The sequence below is a fragment of the Bubalus kerabau genome, chromosome 10 (assembly GCF_029407905.1).
Source record: "Bubalus kerabau isolate K-KA32 ecotype Philippines breed swamp buffalo chromosome 10, PCC_UOA_SB_1v2, whole genome shotgun sequence".
Taxonomy (NCBI): domain Eukaryota; kingdom Metazoa; phylum Chordata; class Mammalia; order Artiodactyla; family Bovidae; genus Bubalus; species Bubalus kerabau.
Genome location: NC_073633.1, coordinates 36,593,366 through 36,618,394, shown reverse-complemented (window position 1 = coordinate 36,618,394; position 25,029 = coordinate 36,593,366). Strand labels below are relative to the sequence as shown.

At 37.9% G+C, this 25,029-nt stretch overlaps 1 long non-coding RNA gene across 15 annotated transcripts in view; it reads left to right on the top strand.

Annotated features, from left to right (window-relative positions):
* The window catches only part of LOC129621181 (uncharacterized), a 160,236-nt gene that overhangs the window by 65,580 nt on the left and 69,627 nt on the right, over positions 1-25,029 (top strand). For 2 of the 15 annotated variants that reach the window (XR_008699061.1, XR_008699064.1), the window contains exon 5: positions 23,041-23,161. The exons of 11 other annotated variants lie outside the window; for them this stretch is intronic. This is a non-coding gene — a long non-coding RNA (uncharacterized LOC129621181). Of the gene's footprint in view, positions 1-7,790; positions 8,547-23,040; positions 23,162-24,107; positions 24,123-25,029 lie in introns of those variants that run through there. 2 more of the 15 variants (XR_008699066.1, XR_008699062.1) reach the window with 2 other exon arrangements.

The following is a 25,029-nucleotide window of genomic DNA, read 5'->3' as shown; positions in this document are numbered from 1 at the left end:
TGCTTGGAAAGAGGCTTGGTGAATTTGGAAGGAGTGACTATTCCACAGGGAACGTTCTTCCTCTCTTTGTAAGCCTTTTCCTCTCTCTTTTCAGCTGCTCTTAGCTGCCTGTCCCTCACCACAAAGTATTTTGTTCCTTTAAATTATTTTTTTCTTTATAGACCAGAGGCCCTACTTGCATAGTAAACCCAATAAAATAGCTACATTTTAATTAAATTTACACAGCTTTTATGACACCAGTGGGTAGCGCTCACTGGTACCCAGAGAAACCCCAGAGCCATCAGATATACTTCATATGTAATTAATCTCTAATGTTCGATTTTGTAAGATATGTAATAATGCTGCCTGGATAGAAATGAGAGCTTCAGAGAAAAGTCATATTAAAGATGAAGAGAGAAGCTTTAGGAGGAATTGGTTTTCAAGAGAGCAACTAAGTGTGAACTTTATTAAAAGGAAAAGAAATAATGGGGATATCTCGCATTAAGTAAAAATGCTTGACATCTTCAATTTTTCAGTTTCTTTTATTTTGCCCCAGACAAATGTTTCAGAGTTTGTTTTTATAATGTATACCATGTGTAATGTTACTTTTGTAGCCTCATAGATTTAATATTTGAGCAAAGGAAAGATTTGCTGTATTCAGAAATTACAGAGAGAAAACCCCCACTGTGACTAAAGCGTCGATAGAATTTAAATCCCTTTCCCTGCAAATGTTTTGAGAAGTTTTCAATCAAGTCTTTTGTTTTAAATTTTTTAAAGCTTTTTATTTTGTATGGAGGTATTGTTGTTGTTTAGTTGCTAAGTGGTGTCTGACTCTGTGACGCCATGGACTGCAGCACACCAGGACTCCCTGTGCTTCACCATCTCCCCAAGCTTGCTCAAACCCATGTCCGTTGAGTCGGTGATGCCATCCAACCGTCTCATCCTCTGTCGCCTCCTTCTCCTCCTGCCCTCAATCTTTCCCAGCATCAGGGTCTTTTCCAATGAGTCAGCTCTTCACATCAGGTGGCCAAAGTATTAGAGCTTCAGCTTCAGCATCAATCCTTCCAATGAATATTCAGAGTTGTTTTCCTTTAGGATTGATCTCCTTGCTGTCTAAGGGACTCTCAGGATTCTTCTCCAGCACCACAGTTCAAAAGCATCAATTTTTGGCGCTCAGCTTTCTTGGTGGTCCAACTCTCATATCTGTACATGACTATAGGAAAATCCATAGTTTTGACTATATGAACCTTTGTTGGCAAAGCATTGGGCTATAGCAGATTTACAAACAATATTGTAATAATTTCAGGTGAGCAGCAAAGGGATTCAGCCATACATATACATGTATCCATTCTCCCCCAACTCTCCTCCCATCTAGTCTGCCACATAACATTGAGCAGAGTTCTATGTGTTTCAAGTCTTTGTTTTTAATTATCAAACTAACAAATGACAAAATATTATCCGAATCAGTTGTTCTACACCTTATCTCTCTCAGTACATGCTCAGATGTGTCTGACTCTTTTCTACAACTTGTAGTTTTCACTAAAAGTTCACCATTATCCTCACACACAGTGGGAGAAGGGAAGAGAGAACATTTTTACTCTTTCCGTAAATTACAAAATAGTTGCTTGTGGAGATCAGGTTATTTTTCCAAGGTCAACCAAATGGCTGATGAAGACTATGAGTTCTGATTTACAATCTAATGACTTTTCAATTCTACCATCCCTATCTTTTAAAATCTCTATGTATATCCCAATATAAACTTCATATTAAAGTCATTCTAATGATGCTTAAGCTTAGGGGATAAATTACCTAGAAGAGATCACTCCATCACTTTCTAAAAAATACCTCTGTTGTAACCTGTATAGCTTTTGTGACACAAGACCTCTTTCTGGTACCTCCTTTGCCAGTTCACCCTTTTCTTGGATTCTCCATGTGGGCAAATAGTATCTCTATCCACTCTGGAGGCCATGCTACACTTTTCTTGACTTTCTTCACTCACTCACCCTATTTAGTTACCAAGTTCTTTAATCCTGCCTTCAAAATGATCCCAAATAGCCTTCATTCTGCTTATTTCCACTGTCACTGCTAAGATTTAAATTCTTGTCTCTTTCTGAAATTTGCCTATAAATCATGATTCTAATTTTTCCTCACTCTATCCTCCTTACTGTAACTAGAATTATTATTGGAAAATTTTGCTTCAATCATGATTCTTCCCCACCTAGAAACCTCTATTGACTCTATTTACAGGGAGAGTAACATGCAAATATGCTAACGAGTTATGTGAGACTCTCCATATCTACACTCAACATCTCTTTCTGCTCACTTCCTTACCATTATTCACTTTATGCTGTACCCACAGTGGACAAGTCCCTGACTCACCATTCCTTGAATGTTTCATGATGTCCAAATGCCTGTGCCCTTGTTTGTAGCCAGCTGCTTTTCCTTTACAAGCTCAGACCCATCTATAAAGTCCTAATCAATTTCTGGGACTCAGTTCAAATGAAAGTTTCCCTGACAGCTCCCACAGCCTCAAGGAATTTCTCACCAGCTTCTCTCTGCTTCCCTTCATGTTAAACATTCCTTTATTTCAACCCTTTCAAATTACATTTTAATTATTCATTTTTTATTAATAACTGGTAGTTGGGAAACAGATTAAATGGGCTTTGTGGGAAGAGTCAGGTCTCCATAAATTAACCCTAAATTATTTGATTAAATGTAATAGAATGAAAACTTGCATAGCCCACACTCTGAATTAGTAACATTTAGACTTCTTTCCCTACCTTTCAAAAAATACCTTCTAAGCCTCCAACGTTGAAAGGGCAAACTTAATTGTGACTTCATAGACTGTAGTCCACCAGGCTCCTCTATCCATGGAATTCTCCAGGTAAGAATAATGAAGTCATTATCCATTCCCTTCTCCAAGCAATCTTCCCTACCTAGGGATTAAACCCAGATCTCCTGCATTGCAGGCAGATTCTTTACCATCTGAGCTACCAGGGAACCCCTTTTAAAAAGGCAAGAGGGAGTAAAAGGAACCAGTCCAGTTCTGTTTATATCCAGCAGAGCTTAGGTGCTGGTGTCTCATTTACAGTCACTCAAGTAGACAAGGTAGAGTAATAAAGGGTTAACCTGAGTGATAGAATTACATATGCTTTGGTGAGCCATTCCAAACTCTACCTGCTCTCCCACTATTCTAAGAGCAGTGTGTGTGTTATGCATGAATCTCATGTTCTCCTTGATTAGTCCAGCTATTCTATCCTTTTCCATTAACTGATAGTGTTAATAGATGATGAATATTCACCCCAACACCTAAAAATACTTGTGCACAGAAAAACCCAAGCCTATTGGATGCATCCTTAGGCACCTTTTCAGACTCTATGCTTCAACCATATCTAGTTTCAGCCACTCCGTGGTGACCAACAGTGAGTGGGCTCCAGTCATTTCCCCCCAAAACAATCGTATTGTTCTGTGGTTGGAGAACATGCTCTTTATAATTTTAATTCTCAGAATTTTTGAAAGACTTGTTTCATAGCCCAGAGTACGATCCATTTTGGTAAAAAAAATTCCATGTGCACTTGAAAAGAATGAATACCCTGCCATTGTTCAGGAGTGCCTTCTGGGTGTCAGTAAGGTTAATTTTGTTATTTGTTATTTTCTATTTTCACATGAATTGTTTGTCTGCTTATTGTCGCATGTTTTCAGTACTGATAGTCTTCTAATAGGATTGCAGATTTTTCTATTTCTTCTTTTGTTTTTTGCCCTATATGTTTTGAAATTGTATTATTAAAATACATAACTTAGAATATGTATCTTCTCCTTGTAAATCAAACTCCTAATCATTATAAAATATGCCTGCTTTTATTTTACTGTTGAATCTTGCCTAAATATTTGGGAGCTACATTATTAGGTACATAAAAATTTAGAATTGTTATGTTTTTCTTATAGGTTTAGCTGTTTTTTTAAAAAATAGGTTTAACTTAATCATTATGAAATATTCCCCTTTAATTTTGATATTGAATCTTACCTAGGATATTTGTCTGATTCAGCTTTCTTTTGGATATTGTTTTAATGATGTTCTTGTTTTCAACACCCTACTTTCATCCTTGTACTTAAGATGCACCTCTCACATGGGCCATATATATATATTTTTTTTAATAAAATCTACTTTACCATTTATTGTCCAGTTACATTTGATGTAGTTATTAATTTTTAATCTATCATCTTATATTAGTTTTCTGCTTATCTCACCTGCTTTGTAAATTAGTAATTTTTAGCCACTTTTCAGGTAATGCTAAAACCTTTAGGGCACTCCTCTCATCGCTTTTTTTGTCATGCACTTCAATTCTATTATAAATACATCTCAGATCTCACAAGACATCATTATAATTGTTTTGCAGTCATTATACCACATTTTAATCATATCTGTTTATTGTCATCCCTTCCTGCATCTTGGAGTTTTAATATAGGAACATTTTTTCCTTTTACTTAAAGAATTCCCTTTAGTATTTACTTCAACTGGGATATATTGGAGATAAGCTCTCTCTGTACATGTGTGCCTAGAAATTTATTTTTGTCTTCCTATTGAAGATTATCATCACCAGATATAAAATCCTAAACTTGAAGTTTTAATTTGTTCCAGTACTTTGAAGATAGTACTCTGTTGTCTTCTGTATCATATCATTGCTGTTGAGAAACCAGCTATAAGTCTTAATGTTGCTCCTCTGAAGGCATTGTGCACTTTTCCCTCTGCTGCTGCTGCTAAGTCACTTCAGTCATGTCCGACTCTGTGCGACCCCATAGACGGCAGCCCACCAGTTCCTCTGTCCAAATCTTGTGGCTCAGCTGGTAAAGAATCCGCCTCCAGTGTGGGAGACCTGGGTTAGATCCCTGGGTTGGGAAGATTCCCTAGAGAAGGGAAAGGCTCCAGTATTCTGGCCTGGAGAATTCCATGGATTGTATAGCCCATGGGGTTGCAAAGAGTCAGACATGATTGAATGACTTTCATACATATATATATATACATATATATATTTATATATATGGTCATGGACTTCTGAATCTTTCACATAATGACTTCTGTTAGGTCTGAAAAATTCTTGCCCATTCTCTTTAAAAATTGATTCTCTCCATTTTCTGTCTCCTACATTTTTGGGACTATAATTGCATATATTGATAAGTTAGACCTTTTCTTACATGTTCCATCTATCTCCATTGATACTTTCTGTACCTTCTTTCTTTTTTACTCTCGATGTGTGAATTTGGATACTTTATACTCATCTCTTTTGGCTTTAATATCAGATTGGACAAAGAAAATGTTAAATTTGTAGTTTCAGTGACTGCATTTTTCAGTTTCAGAATTTTCACTGAAATATTTTTACAGATTATATATATACAAATATATATAGTGAAATTCTTCATCATTTTATCCATTTTTATTGAACGAATTAACCACAGTCATTTTGAACTAGTGTCTTAGTTAGTTGTAGGTCTGTTTCTACTGTCAATGTTTTTTTTGGGTCCTCTTTACTGGTATGTTAGGTAATCTTTGTTGAATGACAGACTTTGTATTTGAGAAATTACAGACAATGGGTGTTATCTCTCAGTATGGAAGATTCCCTTTTTTTCTGGTAAGCAACTAGAGTAGAGTAGACATCTAAATACAGTGGGAAAATGATTTGATTTCAGACTGAGTCTCAGAGCTCCTAATATCAATCCTACCTCTATTTCACCTCAACTCCTAGGGTGAAGGCCCCCAGGGGCCCCAAATGAGATTCTAGAGTGTTTATTAGGGCCTTTCATATTTGCTGGGCCCTGAACTCACATTTTTCTCTTTGAAGCACTGAGAACAATCACAAGTTTTACTGAGTTTTTTTGGTTGCCTTTTGTACCACACAACTAAGAATTATCCAATTATTCAAAAGGGAAACTAGCGTGGAGTGTCAAGCTTACTTCCCTATACCTCTCTTTTCTCCAAGATGCTAGTCTCTCAAATCCTGGTTATCTTAAATCCTAATTCTAATTTTTGTCTCCTTAATGCCATGAGGTCATTAAAACTTTGTTTATACTTCTCCTCCTAGCAGTTACTTTTTTTCCTGGCTTCTCAGCCTTCTATCCTGTACTGCTTAAGAATTGTCGTATGTCTCAAGGAGAAAAGTAGTAAGCAGACTGTAGGGATCACCTCAGTGAACTCTAGAATTTTGTTCCCTCAAGTTGTGAACTCCCCAGAAGCTCCCTGCTGACTTCAAACAATTTTTTTCCCCAAATTTTATTCAGATTTTCTAGTTACTAGCTGACGTAGAAATACATTGCTGCTGCTGCTAAGTCGCTTCAGTCATGTCTGACTCTGTGCGACCCCATAGACTGTAGCCCACCAGGCTCCCCCGTCCCTGGGATTCTCCAGGCAAGAACACTGGAGTGGGTTGCCATTTCCTTCTCCAATGCATGAAAGTGAAAAGTGAAAGTGAAAAGTGAAAGTGAAGTCGCTCAGTCATGTCTGACTCTGAGCAACCCCATGGACTGCAGCCCACCAGGCTCCTCCGTCCATGGGGTTTTCCAGGCAAGAGTACTGGAGTGGGGTGCCATCGCCTTCTCTGAGAAATACATTAACTTTACCAATCACAGCTTTTTGCATTGTTTCTCTTTCCACTCTCAAATGAGGCTGTCTCTTATAAGAGAGACTATGGTTTTGAAGAAGTAATATAGGTGTGTAAACTCATTTAGTTCTGCAAATTTACTGAGTGTCCCAGTACTGTTCTGATGCTTTGCTAGTTGCTAAAAATAGAGTAGTAGCACAGTCTTCATCCTCAAGGATTCTCAGTTCGGTTGGGTGATAAGAAGGTAAACACATGATGAGTACAGGTGTTAAGTGCGGTCTTAAGATAGGTGCACAGGATTCTCCAATAAACAGGACAAGGAGACTCATTTAGTCAGACAGCTGGGGAGGGAAACAAATCTTGTCACTTTGGCACATTCTGATTTTCTCCATTTAGAAGGTGCCTACTGCTATATAGGATCAAAGAGTACAGCTCTCCAGGTAACACAGAGATGGGTCAAAGTATTTTTAGCTCTTCACTGTCCACTCCAGATTGGTTTCAAAAACACTGTGAGAAAGAAATGAATGTAACCTATATATCAGCTGGGGCCTTCCTGCCCTTTGGATTTCAGGGTATAAATTGACCTGGAATCCAGAAAATTTCCACAGCTTACATTATCTGCTAATTTTGAAAATTTATAATTTCAAGGCCCCATGGCTTCTGCCTACTACAACCTTGTACTGTGTATAGTTTTACTCTAAACATATGTCAGTTTGGGATCTTTATGTTGCAAATAATAAGAATTCCAACTCAAACTATAAGAGGCTTAAATATTAAAGGTGCTTTCCTGAATTACCTATCTGGAAAACTGAATTGAGAAGTGAAGGTTAGTTAACCCAACATCTGCACATCATTACCTCTGTGCTCTGCTATTCAAGTATAAGCTTCATCTAAGCCTGACTCCTTCAGGGTTATAGGACACAACCAGAGCTGCATTATCATTTGTTCAAGCCCATGTGAGAGGATTTTCCTCTTAGAATTCCAGCAAAGTTCCTAACCCTCATTCTGACTGCACCAGATAAGTTTAGGAGGAGGAGGAGGAGGAACAGCACATGCTCAGTTGTGTCCGACTCTTAGCAACCCCGTGGACTAGCCCACCAGGCTCCTCTGTCCATGGAATGTTCAAGCAAAAATACTGGAGTGGGTTGCCATTTTTTACTCCAGGGGATCTTCCAGAACCAGGGATTGAAACCACGTCTCTTGTATCTTCTGCCTTAGCAGGTGGATTCTTTATCACTAGTGCTACCAAGATTACATGCCCACTATGAAGCCCCAACTATGGGCAGGAAAACAGAAGGTACTGTATGGAGTTATTCTTCCACAAGCACAGGAACTGTGATTGAAGGATGGACGCCAGAATGAAATCTGGATTTTGTTAAGAAAGGAGAACAAGAGACTACTGATTTTTGGTACATAAGCAAAAATGGCCACTATATCCACTGACATAAAAGTCAGTTCCCACTGGAGTTCCTTCCAAAGGAACTGCCTACACACAAATCTTACTGAAAAATGTAGGTGTTACCAGAGTTTCTGAGCGACAAAGTTAGTTGTTTAATATACATATCACAGTGCATAATTTATTTACAAATTTCCATCTTAGCTATGGCTGCCTTCCTTTCCCAATTTTCTTTTCAGCCATCCCTTATCTGGTGTCTCAACTGTCCCTTACCTGTCCCTTACATTCTTCCCGGAGGAAGTGTCCAGATTCTCTGATTTCTTTTCTTTTGGGGAAGTCTTGATGCCAGGCAGCAGTGGATTTAAGGTTGGAAGTTCGAATAAACCTCTACCCTAACTCTTATTCACATGTCTCTCAAAAACTACAGTCGCCTTAAAAGGAATTAATGGAGAATAAAAATTTGCCCATCTTATTACACTATTAAATGCTCCTTTGTATTAATAAAAGGGAAATATTTCCACACAATAATTTGTATACAAAGATAGCAGTATTACTTGTTATAGCTAAAAAGTGGAAACATTCTAAATGTCAATCTGTGGGTGAAAGGATACACAAAATGTAAAATATTAGTACAGTAGAATACTACTCAGCAATTAAAAAGGAACAGTTACTAATACACATCGTGTTGTGAATGCACTTTAAAAACATTATACTAACTGAAAAAAAGCCAGATGAAAAAGGCCATTTATTTTATTCTATTTATCTTTAATGCCTAGAGAAAGAAAATCTATGGAGATTGGAAGGAGACCATTGGTTGCCTGGGCCTAGAGTAGGAATGGAGAATTGGCAAATGAATGTGCAGAATCTTTTGGGGATGAGAAATATGTTCTAAAATGGGATTGAGGTAAAGGGCATGCAGCTCTGTAAACTTACTAAAAATCACTGCATGCTTAAAATGGGTAAGTTTTATGGTGTATCAATTATACCGTAATAAGCCTTTGTAAAAAAAAAAAAAAAAGTAGGTATGATTTGTGCTTTGGTCACCAAAACGTGAGTAAATTGAACATGTCACTTTAAGGTGAAACATCGACAGCCTGCACATGAGTCTTATCATCTCTTTCCTCTGATTCAGTAACCATGGGGTAAATGTTTCAGTAGAGCTTCCATCAGGCCTGCCCTGCTCTCTGTGTGGTGACAAAGAACAGAACCCCCACCACCCCATGGTGAACATGGCCATGAGCAGGAAACAGACCCTTCATTTGATAAAGCCACTGTGGTTTATACACACACACACACACACACACACATATATATATATATATATATATATATATATATATTAAAAATACACAGAATAAAATGAGAGGTATTAATAACACCACAATGCTTTTCATTAAAAACTCAGATTTTTTGGTACCATATAAACAGCCTGTTGTTGGACATGAAATGGCTTTAGACTGCTCCTCCTATGCCATCAGTTAATTAAGGCTTTGAGGATTCCATGAATGGGGGGAAACGCCTATTTTGTCTCATAAATGCCACTATCCCAGGATGTGAGACATAAGTTTCACCTGCTTCCTTGATTTTTCCAATCTCTGAGTCTCATGGCAATGAGAGCGAGCGGGCCATGCAATACTTTGAGCTTCGAAAAATAATTAGAAGCTGCAAGGTGTCTGTGTCTTACTCTAAAGTCAAAATAATTTATGCTACTTATTATTTAATGACTGATGCTTTGACATCCTCATTTCACACCTGCAATTGAAAAATATCACATTGTGATATTTATATTGTTGAAGGCAAGCATTTTTGTTTTTATACTTTGTATTTAATTCATTCAACAACCTTTTCACTTCATTGCTCCCTCTCTCCCTTGGCAAGAACAAACTCATGCACAGAGCTCAGATCAGCTGTCAGTATCTGTGAGCTCTGAAAGGGCCCTAAATTTGGCAGGATATCCCCCCCTTTGCAAGAGATATTCCAAATGAACCAGCCAAATGCTGGGCTTTCCTCTGCTTGCAACCCACATTTTTCAAAAGTCTTTAAACTCCTTCCTTCTCCCTTCAACTCTCAAGGGGAATTGCACTGATAAGGTTTCTGTTCATCAAAAGAATGGAATGGCAGTGGCTCTGCTATTCCCAGGACACCTCCTTCTGGAAAAGGGCTGCTTCTCCCCTGAGAAGCTATTATAAAGAACAGGAGTTCTCCAGCTCCCATCATGAATGTATCACTCCACTTCAGTTATTGTTTCTGTGGATTCCTTTTCCTCCTGTCTCTCTCCCCCACCCTCAAGCAGTTTTAAAAATCCATTACCTAGGGAGTTTCAAATTGTATCTGACCTATTGATTCCATGAGATGGCCGTGTCCAATGGGCATGCAATGCAATATACAGCTTGGAGCCCAGGAAAAGGCAACTCACTGATGAAATAAGGAATAAAAACAGTAAACCACAATTTGGAATTTCTAGGGAAATGAAAGAAATATTTATTAAGTATCCTGAGATGGAGTTGGGAAATGAAATGGTATATGTAAAGAATCTATGGAAAGCATTATGCAGATATAAGATGTTGCCTTTATTAATAACTAGAAAATCTAATCTTAGTTCATTAGGGGCTACATGTGTTTCATCCACATCTCTCTTCTGGATTTTAGGATATTTTGTTGCTGGCATACACCTGTAATCAGATGATGCTTAAAAGGGAGGAGGGCATTATATTAAAACTTGTCCGTTTTCACCCTTTTGCAAATTGAGGGAAAGTTTTGTGGGAGGTAACACCACCTCAGAAACAAACACTGGTTAAACGACCCTGTGATGCAGGGCATCTATCAAAAGAAGGGTCTGCTAGAAATCTGCCTCTTTTGCTCTCATAGTAGATATGACTGTCTGGTCTGAGATAACGGCTATGCCATGGACCAAGATATTGGATAATTCATTCTGTTTAATTCAACCAAATCTTTATTTTGTGCTAACCTGTGACCCAACTGCTGTGTTCATCTCTCTGGGGATATTAAAAATATGTAAGACATGGCCCATAACCTCAAGGAGTTAAGATTATAATTGAAGGAACTTACAATCAAATTGGTTTTAAAATGGAGGAGGCATTACAAATGGTTAAGATTGATTCTTCATTTTCTTTCTCTAACTTATTAGCTTGAACAATCAAGAAGTGGTCATGCTTTGGAGGAAAAATGAACGTATTCAAATAAAATGGAAACACGAGCTTTTTATATTGTGCCTCAAGTAACAAAGCTTCCTTTTTTCCATTTGGCAGAATGAGTGGAGGGACCTACAGGATTAGATATATAATGTGTGGCCACTCTTCAGTAACCACTATTGAACTTCAAAATGAGTTTAGTCATTAGCTTTGACAAATGAGGAGTCTGTTATTGATTTTTACACATGTCTATCATGGGATCTATTTAAAAAGATCAGTCAATTCCAAGAAAGATTATGTTAATCTTACCAGTTTGATTTCCTAATGGGAGGAGGCAGAGCAGGAAGTCAAAGGAGAGGTCCAGAAACTGGCAGTATCTGTATCATTTTCTTAAATCAATTCAAAAAAGAAATTGGAAAAAAAAAAATCAAGTGTCTCTGTCTTATATAATAAAGTGAAGAAGTTATTGATAAATCATTCCAGACAATGTTAACCAACAGCTTGAGAAGTTCATGAAAAAGGACAATGACAGGAGGGATACAATTACTAATTTATTTGTCTTTTTATGGTTCAGTTAAGAGTATCTTAGGTAGTTGAGCACATGGCAGCCCGTCAGACTTCACAGGGTAGCTGTCAGAGTTTTGACTGATGTACAAACACCACTTGCTCGCATTTGCCCTTCCTTTCAGTGGAGTGAACTGAAGACAGCTTGTTGGTAATTTTTATTTAATGCTCCCAGGATCTTGGCTGCACTTTGATCGAAAGTTCTGACAATAAAACACCACTCCCTGAAATTTCCAAGGTTTCTGCTATAAGCACTTCTCCACTTAAGCAAGATCTTCCTCTGGGATTAGACAACTGTTTAGGGTCTTTTCTGATGCTTTCTGATGTCAGAAACAGTTGTTTAGCATGTTGGAGAGCGTTTTGTTTTGTTTTTGATTAGCTACCTAAGAAAGGCTAAAAGAAAAATAAAACTCAAGGAATTAGCAGCGCAAAGACTCAGCAGGGTTGTAGGGAGGCCTTCATAATTCTGAACTGGCAAATGACAAGGTGCACCCACTCTGACAATTTTCAACCTTCTTATTCCCTCTCTTCATTCCTCACCTTCAGTCTAATCCACTCATTATGGGAAACTGTTGATGTCATAACAGTCTGTGATGTACATATAGAATTTATCTTAGTTTTCTCAAAATTGAGTCTTCTGGTCCAAAACCTCTTTCAAAGAGTCTTGGACTGTTTGGTATTTGATCTGCTGCTGCTGCTAAGTCGCTTCAGTCGTGTCCGACTCTGTGGGACTCCATAGACGGCAGCCCACCAGGCTCCCCCGTCCCTGGGATTCCCCAGGTATTCGATCAGAAGCCTTTTAATTATATAGGAATTACAGACCAGTTTTTATACCATTTACAATCCTTGAGCACGTGTTTGAAGGTAGTGAATTGTAATATGGCCTTGAAATCCCTTTACATAATAAGGCAGCCACCTAGTACACACCATCTGATAACCTCTTCCATCCATAGAAGATCCTCTCAGTAATATTCTCAATATTCAGAGACTGTGTTTCTAAAGCTACCATGATTCCCAATGCAAAACCCAATTGAGTTGTATTCTCATATAGAAAATCTGAAGTGCTATGACATAGGCTTAATGAGCAAATCTTTTGAAGGCATACTTTGGCAGTAACTGGGATTAATCTCTCCTAAACTGGCAGTCATATGGTATATTTTTATTGTATCTATTTATTTTTGTATTAATATTTGCATAATTCCAACATTTTGGAATTCTACCCCTAACAGAGTGATAATCATTTCATACAGGAAATGATATTTTATCACAGAAAAAAAAATGTAGGAAGAATATAAACTCAGAATAAAGTCCAGTTCTTTAAATTGAACAAATTTAGCTTCATGAAAATATCATTTCATTGTTATATCAGTTAAGTTTGATTATTCTGTAGAAAAAAATCCTAAAACCTTAGAGCCCTTAAAATGCATTCCTTGATCAAGCCATGTATATACTGGGTGTTATTTTGAGGGATCTCTACATTTTTCCATAATGTGAGAAGCGTGGAAAAAGTAAGAGAGTGAGAGGCAACCTACAGGCTGAAACTTAACATTTCTGCAAGGAAGAAATAATACAATCTCCATTCATATTTTATTGTCCAAAGCAAACCACATGGGTTCAGCTCTGACTCAACAAGGTAGACGTGCATACATGCTTTTGCATGGAGTGACTCTGGAAACTCATGGGTATTATGTAGTCTATACTTTTCACCTTGAAGAAGCCCCAGTAATTTCTCACCTCTTTATCCTAAATGCCTATCACTCCATCTGACCCAGAGTATTAGTAATTGATTCAAAACTTAAACCCAGGTGTTTTGACTCAATTTCTTCCCCACCTCAAGACCTGTTCCACAGTAGCTGATGTACAAAGATAAAGATCATGTTTATAGAGAAGTCCTGAGGAATGCTCCTCATTATATATTTTGTTTCAGAACAATCCCCCAAGATAATTATGACAGCTGTTTTAATCCTGATTCTGGATTTAAAGAAACTGAGGTTTAGAGGGAAGGAAAGTGGCTCACCCAAGATCCTATAATAAATGGTGGAGTGAGAGCTCAAGTCAAGATTCCTGCCTGAATAGCTGAATCCTACTGAGTTGACAGGGATAATGTGTATCAGCAGCCCAGTGGCAGCAAGCCCCAGGATTAGAAGTGCCCCGGTGACATCTGTTGCCCAGCATCTGTTTCGAGGTCAGTTCTCTTCAAACTTTAGCTTTGTGAATTTCTTATCATCGAGTCCTGATTCAATTTTGAATGGGAAACTCTAGCCTCAGTTTCTACAGATGTGCTGAATCAGTCCTTTGCTCTGACATCTCTCCCTAGACTCCTTTGGCAGGCAGAAAATACCCATCTCTGTGGGGAGGTGAAAGTGAAAGTCACTCAGTTGTGTCAGACTCTGCGACCCCATGGACTATTACAGTCCATGGAATTCTCCAGGCCAGAATACTGGGATGGGTAGCCGTTCCCTTCTCCAGGGCATCTTCTCAACCCAGGGATCAAATGCAGATCTTCGGCATTGTAGGATTCTTTACCAGCTGAGCCACCAAGGAAGCCCCATGGTGAGGCACTAGAGCTCATATCAAGCTGAAGATGTAGCACTACATGTTTCCCTTAGGATATGAGCCTGAGACCACAGTGTAGGCAAAACAACATAAGATGACAAATTGCTTATGGAAAAATGCCTCCACAAAATCTGCTTTCAAACTTTTCTGAGATTTGCTTACAAAAATGTTTCAAAATATTATTTCTGATAATAATAATCAAATACTGTATAATTATAGTGATTTCTTTGTTTTAGTAATTCTTTGATTTTTTTAAAAATCATACAAGCTTTTTTCATTTGTTCCTGTAATATTACTGTATACTTTCTATGTTTTATTGGCTGAAGAAATTTCAAAATTATCTCCTTTTTACTGTGATACACCAGGAAGATACAAGAGAATACTGTTTGTAACTCTCAACTGAAAAGAAACCTGTTCTATTTTCTAAATTTTCATTGACATTCAGTTCAGTTCAGTTGCTCAGTAGTGTCCAACTCTTTGCGACTCCATGAATTGCGGTATGCCAGGCCTCCCTATCCATCACCAACTCCTGGAGTTCACTCAAACTCATGTCCATTGAGTTGGTGATGCCATTCAGCCATCTCATCCTCTGTCGTCCCCTTCTCCTCCTGCCCCCAATCCTTCCCAGCATCAGAGACTTTTCCAATGAGTCAACTCTTCACATGAGGTGGCCAAAGTATTGGAGTTTCAGCTTTAGCATCATTCCTTCCAATGAACACCTAGGGACTGATCTACTTTAGAATGGACTGATTGGATCTCCTTGTAGTCCAAGGGACTCTCAAGAGTCTTCTCCAACACCACAGTTCAAAAGCATCAATTTTTCGGTGCTCAGCTTTCTTCACAGTCCAACTCTCACATCCATACATGACCACTGGAAAAACCATAGCCTTGACTAGATGAACCTTTGTTGGCAAAGTAATGTCTCTGCTTTTGAATATGCTACCTAGGTTGGTCATAACTTTCCTTCCAAGGAGTAAGCGTCTTTTAATTTCATTGCTGCAATCACCATCTGCAGTAATTGATATTCAGCTATATCTATATGCTACCAAAAGATTGTCTCTCTCGTCAGCCTATTACATCTCCCGGAGATTCTATCTCTAGGTCGAAGCAATTTTGACTCTTCAGAGAATGTTTGCCTCAACCTCCCACAAAAGTATAGAAAGATCAGATAGCTACACTAAGAGCAAGGCTGATATGTTTATATTTTAATTGTAGTTACAGAAAGAAACATTTTCTTAGAAAATTATTTTACTCTAAAGGGAATGTGGTTGGTTTAGATGTTGGAGGACTATTCCTTTCCCTGTGGTTTCTAGGAAGTTCAAATGTTTTCAAGATGGTATTATGTATGAAAACTGTATATTTAGGAAGATCCAACCTCTTAGACTTTCTCTGGAGGTAAATAAGTTTAACATTTTGATGTTCTTATGTGAATATAGAAATTAATATAATGAGATTTTGCAATGTCTTAGAAATTAAATATCAATTCAGTTATGTCCATATAATCTCTTTAAAGTTATTATAATATGCCAGTAAATCTCACTTAACATATATTTAGGGACTAATGTGATAATCAATTGTCAATTTATTGAATGAAAATTTTAAAAAAATGTCAAAATTGATTTGTTGTGAGAATATTGTAAAGTCCTCTCAATATTTAGAAAAATAGAGAATTTACTTTAAAATGAGATAAAATTTGTATTTTTCTTGTTTGTAAAATGGTATGACAATATCTTTCAAACTAATATGAATATTAGATATATTAGCATTTAGAGTGAAAGTGGCTCAGTCATGTCCAACTCTTTGTGACCCCATGGACTATATGGTCCATGGAATTCTCCAGGCCAGAATACTGGAGTGGGTTGCCATTCCCTTCTACAGGGGATCTTCCCAACCAAGGGATTGAAACCAGGTCTCCCTCATTGCAGGCGGATTCTTTACCAGTGGAGTTATGAGGGAAACCTTTAAGACAATGGCAATTTTACAGACATTGGTTTAGAAACTTTTCAGCAGTAACTTTATAAATCAAGTGCTTACATATTTGCAAGTCTATCTGGACTCTATTCCGTCCCATTGGTCTGTTTATCCTTTTACCAATTGTTGTTGTTGTTCAGTCACTCATTTGTGTCCAACTCTTTGTGACACCATGGACTGCAGAATGCCAGGCTTCCCTGTCCTTTGCTATTTCCTAGAGTTTACTGAAACTCATGTCCACTGAGTCGGAGATGCCATCCAATCATCTTGTCCTCTGTCGCCCCTTTCTCCTCCTGCCTTCAATCTTTTCCAGCATCAAGGTCTTTTCAAATGAGTCAGTTCTTCACATCACATGGCCAAACTATTGGAGCTTCAGCTTCAGTTCTTCCAATGAATATTCAGGGTTGATTTCCTTTATGATTGATTGGTTTCATCTCCTTCCTGTACAAGGGACTCTCAAGAGTCTTCTCCAGCACCACAGTTCAAAGGCATCAGTTCTCTGGTGCTCAGCATTTTTTATTGTCCAGTTCTCACATTCATACATGACTCCTGGAAAAACCATAGCTTTGACTAGACAGACCTTTGTTGGCAAAGTAATGTCCCTGTTTTTTAATATGCTGTCTATGTTTGTCAGAATTTTTTCTTCCAAGGAGCAAGTATCTTTTAATTTCATGGGTGCAGTCACTGTTCACAGTGATTTTGGAGCCCAAGAAAATAAAATCTGTCACTGTTTCTATTGCTTCCCCATCTATTTGCCATGAAGTGATGGGGCTGGATGCCACGATCTTAGTTTTTTGAATGCTGAGTTTTAAGCCAGATTTTTCACTCTCGTCTTTCACCTTCATCAAGAGACTCTTTAGTTCTCCTATGCTTTCTACCATAAGGGTAATATCATCTGCATATCTGAAGTTATTGATATTTCTCCCAGCAATCTTGATTCCAGCTTGTGCTTCATCCAGCTTGGCATTTAGCATGATGTACTCTGTATATAAATTAAGTAAGCACAGTGACAATGTACAGCCTTGACATACTCCTTTCCCAGTTTTGAACCAGTCCTTTGTTCCGTGTCTGGTTCTAACTGTTGCTTCTTGACCTGCATACAGGTTTCTCAGGAGGCAGGTAAGGTGGTCTGATAGTCCCATCTCCTTAAGAATTTTACATACTTTGTTGTGATTCACACAGTCAAAGGCTTTAGCATAGACAATGAAGCAGAAGTAAATGTTTTTCTGTAATTCTCTTGGTTTTTCTATGATCCAACAGGCAATTTGATCTCTGGTTCTTCTGCCTTTTCTAAATCCTTTTCTACATCTGGAAGTTCTTGGTTACATACTGTTGAAGCCTAGCTTGGAGAATTTTGAACTTTGCTTTGCTAGCATGTGAAATGAGTGCAATTGTGTGGTAGTTTGAATATTCTTTGTCATCGCCTTTCTTTGGGATTGGAATGAAAACTGACATTTACAGTCCTATGGCCATTGCTGAGTTTTCCAAATTTACTGGCATATTGAGTGCAGCCCTTTACCAGCATCATCTTTTAAGATTTGAAATAACTCAGCTGGAATTCTATCACCTCCACTAGCTTTGTTTGTAGTAACTTCCAAAGACTCACTTGACTCCACACGCCAGGATATCTGGCTTTAGGTGTGTGATCACATCATTGTGGTTATCCAGCTCATGAAGATCTTTTTTGTGTAGTTCTTCTGTGTATTCTTGTCACCACTTCTTAATATCTTCTGCTTTTGTTAGGTCTTCCTGATAGCTCAGTTGGTAAAGAATCTGCCTGCAATGCAGGAGACCCCTGGTTCGATCCCTGGTCAGTAAGAAGGGATAGGCTACCCACTCCAGTATTCTTGGGCTTCCCTTATGGTTCAGCTGGTAAAGAATCCACCTGCAATCCAATCTATCAGATGTAATCAGATATAAACCCCTCGTGGTCTAATTTTGCAGGAGACCTGGGTTTGATCCCTGGGTTGGGAAGATCCCCTGGAGAAGGGAAAGGTTACCCACTCCAGTATTCTGGCCTAGAGAATTTCATGGACTGTATAGTCCATGGAATTGCAAAGAGTAGGATACAACGGAGTGATTTTTCACTTTCACTTTTCAGCTTCTGTTAGGTCTATACTGTTTCTGTCCTTTATTGTGTTTATCTTTGCAAGAAATGTTCCCTTGGTATCTCTAACTTTCTTGATGAGATCTCTAGTCTTTCTCATTCTACTCCCCCTCCCCACCCCTATTTCTTTGCCTTGTTCACTTAGGAATGCTGTCTTATCCATCGTTGCTATTTGGAACTCTGCATTCAGATGGGTATATCTTTCCTTTTCTCCTTCGCCTTTTACTTCTCTTCTTTTCTCAGCTATTTGTAAGGCCTCCTCAGACGACTGTTGCCTTTTTGCATTTCTTTGTCTTAGGGATGGTTTTGATCACTACCTCCTGTACAATGTTATGAACTTCATCCATAGTTCTTCAAGCAATCTGTCAGATGTAATCCCTTGAATCTATTTGTCAATTCCACTGCATAATCATAGCAGATTTGATTTAAGTCATACCTAATGGCCTAGTAATTTTCTCTACTTTCTTCAATTTAAGTCTGAATTTTGTAATACGGAGATCATGGTCTGAGCCACATTCAGCTCCTGGTCTAATTTTTGCTGCCTGTATATAGCTTCTCCATCCTCGGCTACAAAGAATATATTAATCTGATTTTGGTAGTGACCATCTAGTGAACCTTCTAATTTATGTAGATTTAGAAGTCTTATATGTGGTAGTAGAAATTGTAATGCAAATCTTCTGAATATGTTCTTGAGTTTATTTTAGTTATTTTGGTCCTTTATGCTTCCATAAAAATTTTAGAATGTCAGTATCCACAAAATAAAATTTTCTAAGATTATGATTGGGTATCAGTTTTCCCAAATTATAATCTCCATCTATAAATGCTTCATATTTCCCACTTGTTTAGTCCTCTTTAATTTTTCTAAGAAATTTTTTATCTTCTGTGCAGAAGACTTGCATGTCTTTTTAGTTTCATGTTTTTCATGTGGGTTTATTCCTAGTATTTTATTTTATGCTCTTGGAAGCAGTGTTGCTTTTAAATTCCATTTTCTAAATGTCTGCAACTGGTACATAAGAGAAATGTACCTTGTGGCCAGGGATCTTGGTAAATTCACTTGATTTTAATCCTGTTGGTTTTCGTGTTTTGTTTTGTTTTGATATTCAAGAAAACAAACATTTTTTTTGTGTGTAAATAATTGCTGTTTTATTTCCACATGTCCATTCCATATCCCTTTATTTTTTTCCAGCTTTATTGAGATGTAATTGACATATAACACTGTATAAGTTTAAGGTGTAGAGCATGATTTGATATCTTTATATGTTGTGAAATGATCATGGTGGTAGGGTTAGTAACACCTATATCACCTTATATAATTACTATTTTTTTCTGTAGTGAGAACATTTAAGATCTACTTTCTTAGCAATACATTACTGTTATATTACAACTCAAACTTTTAAATGAAAGTTTTGCCCTCCCTATACCTTTCATTTCTATTTCTTGACTAGGACCTCTAGTATAGCATTTAATAGAAGCATTATGTTTCTAGGTTTTTTTTTTTAATTGTAAAAGAAGTTCCTTATGATTTCTTAGTTTGCTGAGTTGGTTGATGTATGTGTGTTTAAATAATGAAGGGGTCTTGGATTTTGTCGCAGACTTTTCTGGATCTATTGAAACTGTAGGATTTTTTCCCCGTAATATGTTAACATGGTTATATGCAAGTTTTTTAATGTTCTGTCAGGTTTTGGTTACCCTGTTATACTCTTCTCATGAGTTGGAAAGCATTCTTTTTCTATCCTTGGGAAGAATTGTGTTTGATGCTATTTTTCCTTTAGATATTTGAAATTATTTATCTATGAAGATATTTGGGCCCATTTTCCTTGTGGAAAGATTGTAAATTCAATATTCTGTTTCTTTAAAAGATATCAAACTATGAAGTTTTCTCCTTTTATCTTTTGTCCATTTTGGCAATATGTTTTTCAAGGGAATTATTCATCTAATTTTTCAAATTTATTGATAAGTTGCTCATCATATCCTTGAATAATCTTTGTTATGTCTGTACTTCAAGAGGAATACTCCATTTTTCTTTCTTATTAAAGCTGTTTGTACTTTTTCCCCTTTGCAATAAAACCTGTATTTCAGATGATTATTACTTTTATTCATCTTTCAAAAAAACTTTTTTAAAAAATTTCTTCATTAATGTATGCTTTTTTTTAAACAAAATATTTTGGTTATTTTGACATTGACATTTTGCTACTGATTATAATTATGATCAAAGAATATGCTCTATATAATTTGAATATTTTGTATTGGTATATGTTCTGTTTACTCCTGAAAATAATGTGTATCTTGTAAGCTATTGGATATAGGATTCTATATCTATCAATTAGAACAAATCTTGGTATTCAAAATTTGTATTTATTTTCTCCTTTCATGCTCTATCACTTATTGAGAAAGATGTTTTAAAATTTCCTATTAAGGTTGTGGATTGTTTTTTCTTATCAGTTTTTGCTTTTTAAGTCTATATTATTCGTGTATAATATAGAATTATTATATCATCCTAGATTATCTAGGACCCCTCATTGTTATTAAATGCTCCTTTTGTACTATATCTTGTCTTAAATTCTACTTAAAATGATACTAAATTGTGTAGTTATACCAACTTTCCAAAAGAAAATGTTTGGTAATTTTTTTATCCTTTTAACTGTTCTCTATGTTAAAATTTAAGGTATGTTTCTTGTGATTAGTGTATTGTTAACTTGCAGTGTGACAGAATTTGGTTTTCGAGTGTAATGTTTAGTAGTTACATGAAAGGCAATTAGTAATATTTGTGAATTGAATTATCTAACTATATTTTTCATTTTTTCCTGTTTTAATTAAATCCCGTAGCAACTTGTAAATATGTAATACATTGTTAACTTGAATCACCATAGTGTACGTTATATCCCTGTGACTTATTTTACAACAGGAAGTTTATACCTTTTGATCTCCTTTACTCATTTCAACATATCTACACTCTGCCCCCACTCTGTCCCCTCAAACCACCAATCTGTTCTGTTTCTATGGGTTTTCTTTTCAAAATTGACATAAAATTAAGATCATATGGCATATGTCCTTCTCTGACTTAATTTTACATGCCATACTCTCTCCTGAGACAACATCCATGATGTCACAGTTGCCAACTTTTCCTTCTTTTATGGCCAAATAATATTCCACTACTTGCATATGTCATGCTTGCTTTATCTATTTATTCATTGATAGGCTTTAGGTTATTTCCATACATTGGCTATTGTAAATAATTCTACAGGGAACATAGGCAAGCATAAGGCTTTTTGAGTAAGTGTTTTTCATTTTCTTTGAATAAGCATCCAGGGGTGGAATAGCTAGATTATGTTGTTGTTGTTTGGTTACTAAGTCATGTCCACATCTTGGCAACTCCACGAACTTCAGCATTCCAGGCTTCCCTATCCTTCACTATCTCCCAGAGTTTGCTCAAATCCATGTCTGTTGAGTTGGTGATGCTATGAAACCATCTTACCCTCTGCCACTCTCTTCTCCTTTTGCCTTCAATATTTCCCAGCATCAAGGTCTTTTGCAATGAGTTGGCCACTGAGGTAGCCAAAGCATTGGAGCTTCAGCATCAGTCCTTCCTATGAATATTCAGGGCTGATTGCCTTTAGGATTGACTGGTTTGATCTCTTGCAGTGCAAGGGACTCTTGAATCTTCTCCAGGACTACAGTTCAAAAGCATCAATTCTCCAGCCCTCAGCCTTTTTATAGTCCAACTCTCACATCCATACATGACTACTGGAAAAGTCATAGCTGTTACTATACAGACCTTTATTGGCAAAGTGATATCTCTGCCTTTTAATATGCTGTCTACGTTTGTCATAGATTTCCTTCTAAGAAGCAAGCATCTTTTAATTTCATGGCTGCAATCACCATCCACAGTGATTTTGGAGCCCAGGAAAAGAAAATCTGTCACTGCTTCTACTTTTTCTCCTTCTATTTGCCATGACAGAGAAGGCAATGGCACCCCACTCCAGTACTCTTGCCTGGAAAATCCCATGGATGGAGGAGCCTGGTAGGCTGCAGTCCACGGGGTCGCTAGGAGTTGGACACGACTAGGCGACTTCACTTTTACTTTTCACTTTCCTGCATTGGAGAAGGAAATGGCAACCCACTCCAGTGTTCTTGCCTGGAGAATCCCAGGGATGGGGGAGCCTGATAGGCTACCGTCTATGGGGTCACGCAGAGTCGGACACGACTGAAGTGACTTAGCGTAGCATAGCATAGCATATTTGCCATGATCTTAGTTTTGTTTTTTTTTTTTTCCCCCCTTTTTATTGAGTTTCAACCAGCTTTTTCATGCTCCTCTTTCACCCTTATCAAGAGGCTCTTTAGTTTCTCTTCACTTTCTGCCGTAAAGAGTGATATTGTCCGCATGTCTGAGGTTGTTGATATTTCTCCTGGTAATCTCGATTCCAGCTTGTGATTCATCCATCCCAGCATTTTGCATGATGTATTCTGCATATAAGTTAAATAAACAGGGTGAGAATATACAGCCTTGTTGTACTCTTTTCTCATTTTTGAACCAGTTGGTTGTTCCATGTAAGGTTCTAACTGTTGCTTCTTGACCTGCATGCAGATTTCTCAGGAGATATATAAGGTGGTCTGGTATTCCCATCTCTTAATAGTTTTCCACAGTTGTTGTGATCCACAAAGTCAAATGCTTTAACATAATCAATGAAGCAGGAATTCCCTTTCTTTCTTATGATCCAACAGATGTTGCCAATTTGATCTCTGGTTCCTCTGCCTTTTCTAAAACCCAGCTTGTACATCTGGAAGTTCTTGGTTCACATACAGCTGAAGCTGAGCTTGGAGGATTTTGCACATAACTTTGCTGGTATGTGAAATGAGTGAAATTGTATAGTAGTTTGAACATTTTTCAACGCTACCCTTCTTTGGGATTGGAATGAAACCCAACCTTTTCCAGTCCTATAGCCACTGCTGAGATTTCCAAATTTGCTGACATATTGAATGGAACACTAACAGCAGCATCATTCAGGATTTGAAATAGCTCAGCTAGAATTCTATCACCTCCACTAGCTTTCTTTGTAGTAATGCTTCCTAAGGCCCACTGACTTCACAGTCCAGGATGTCTGGCTCTAGGTGACTGACCACACCATTGTGAATACCTCAGTCATTAAGCAGAGAAGGCAATGGCACCCCACTCTAGTACTCTTGCCTGGAAAATCCCATGGACGGAGGATCCTGGTAGGCTGCAGTCCATGGGGTCGCTAGGAGTCAGACACGATTGTGTAACTTTCAAGTAGACAAGCTGAGTGACTTCACTTTCACTTTCATGCATTGGAGAAGGAAATGGCAAGATCACTCCAGTGTTCTTTCCTGGAGAATCCTAGGGACGGGGGAGCCTGGTGGGCTGCCATCTCTGGGTTCTCAGAGTTGGACACGACTGAAGCGACTTAGCAGCAGCAGCAGCAGTCATTAAGACCTATTAGGTATACTTCTGTTGGATTATATGGTGGTTTTATTTTTAATTTTTTGAGGAACATCCAACTGTTTTCCACTGTGGCTGCACCAACTTACAGTACCGCAAACAGTGCATAAGGGTTTCCTTTTCTTGCCAACACTTGGTTCAGTTCAATTCAGTCACTCAGTCGTGTCTGACTCCCTGCGATACCATGAACGGCAGCACGCCAGGCCTCCCTGTCCATCACCAACTCCTGGAGTTCACTGAGACTCACGTCCATCGAGTCAGTGATGCCATCTAACCATCTCATCTTCTGTTGTCCCCTTCTCCTCCTGCCGTCAATCTTTCCCAACATCAGGGTCTTTTCAAATGAGTCAGCTCTTCGCATCAGGTGGCCAAAGTATTGGAGTTTCAGCTTCAGCATCAGTCCTTCCAACGAACATTCAGGACTGATTTCCTTTAGGATGGACTGGATGGATCTCCTTGCAGTCCAAGGGACTCTCAAGTCTTCTCCAACACCACAGTTCAAAAGCATCAATTCTTTGGTGCTCAGCTTTCTTTATAGTCCAACTCTCGCATCAATACATGACTGCTGGTAAAACCATAGCCTTGACTAGACGGACCTTTGTTGACAAAGTAATGTCTCTGCTTTTTAATATGCTGTCTAGGTTGATCATAACTTTCCTGCCAAGGAATAAGCGTCTTTTAATTTCCTGGCTGCAGTCACCATCTGTAGTGATTTTGGAGCCCAGAAAAATAAAGTCAGCCACTGTATCCACTGTTTCCCCATCTATTTGTCATGAAGTGATGGGACCAGATGCCATGATCTTAGTTTTCTGAGTGCTGAGCTTTAAGCCAACTTTTTCACTTCCTCTTTCACTTTCATCAAGAGGGTCTTTAGTTCTTCCTGACGTTCTGCCATTAGGGTGGTGTCATCTGCATAACTGAGGTTATTGATATTTCTCCTGGTAAACTTGACTCCAGCTTGTCCTTCATCCAGCCCGGCGTTTCTCATGATGTACTCTGCATATAAGTTAAATAAGCAGGGTGACAATATACAGCCTTGATGTACTCCTTTTCCCTTTTGGAACCAGTCTGTTGTTCCATGTCCAGTTCTAACTGTTGCTTCCTGACCTGCATACAGGTTTCTCAAGAACAAGTCAGGTAGTCTGGTATTCCCATCTCTTTCAGAATTATCCACAGTATATTGTGATCTACACTGTCAAAGGCTTTGGCATAGTCAATAAAGCAGAAATAGATGTTTTTCTGGAACTCTCTTG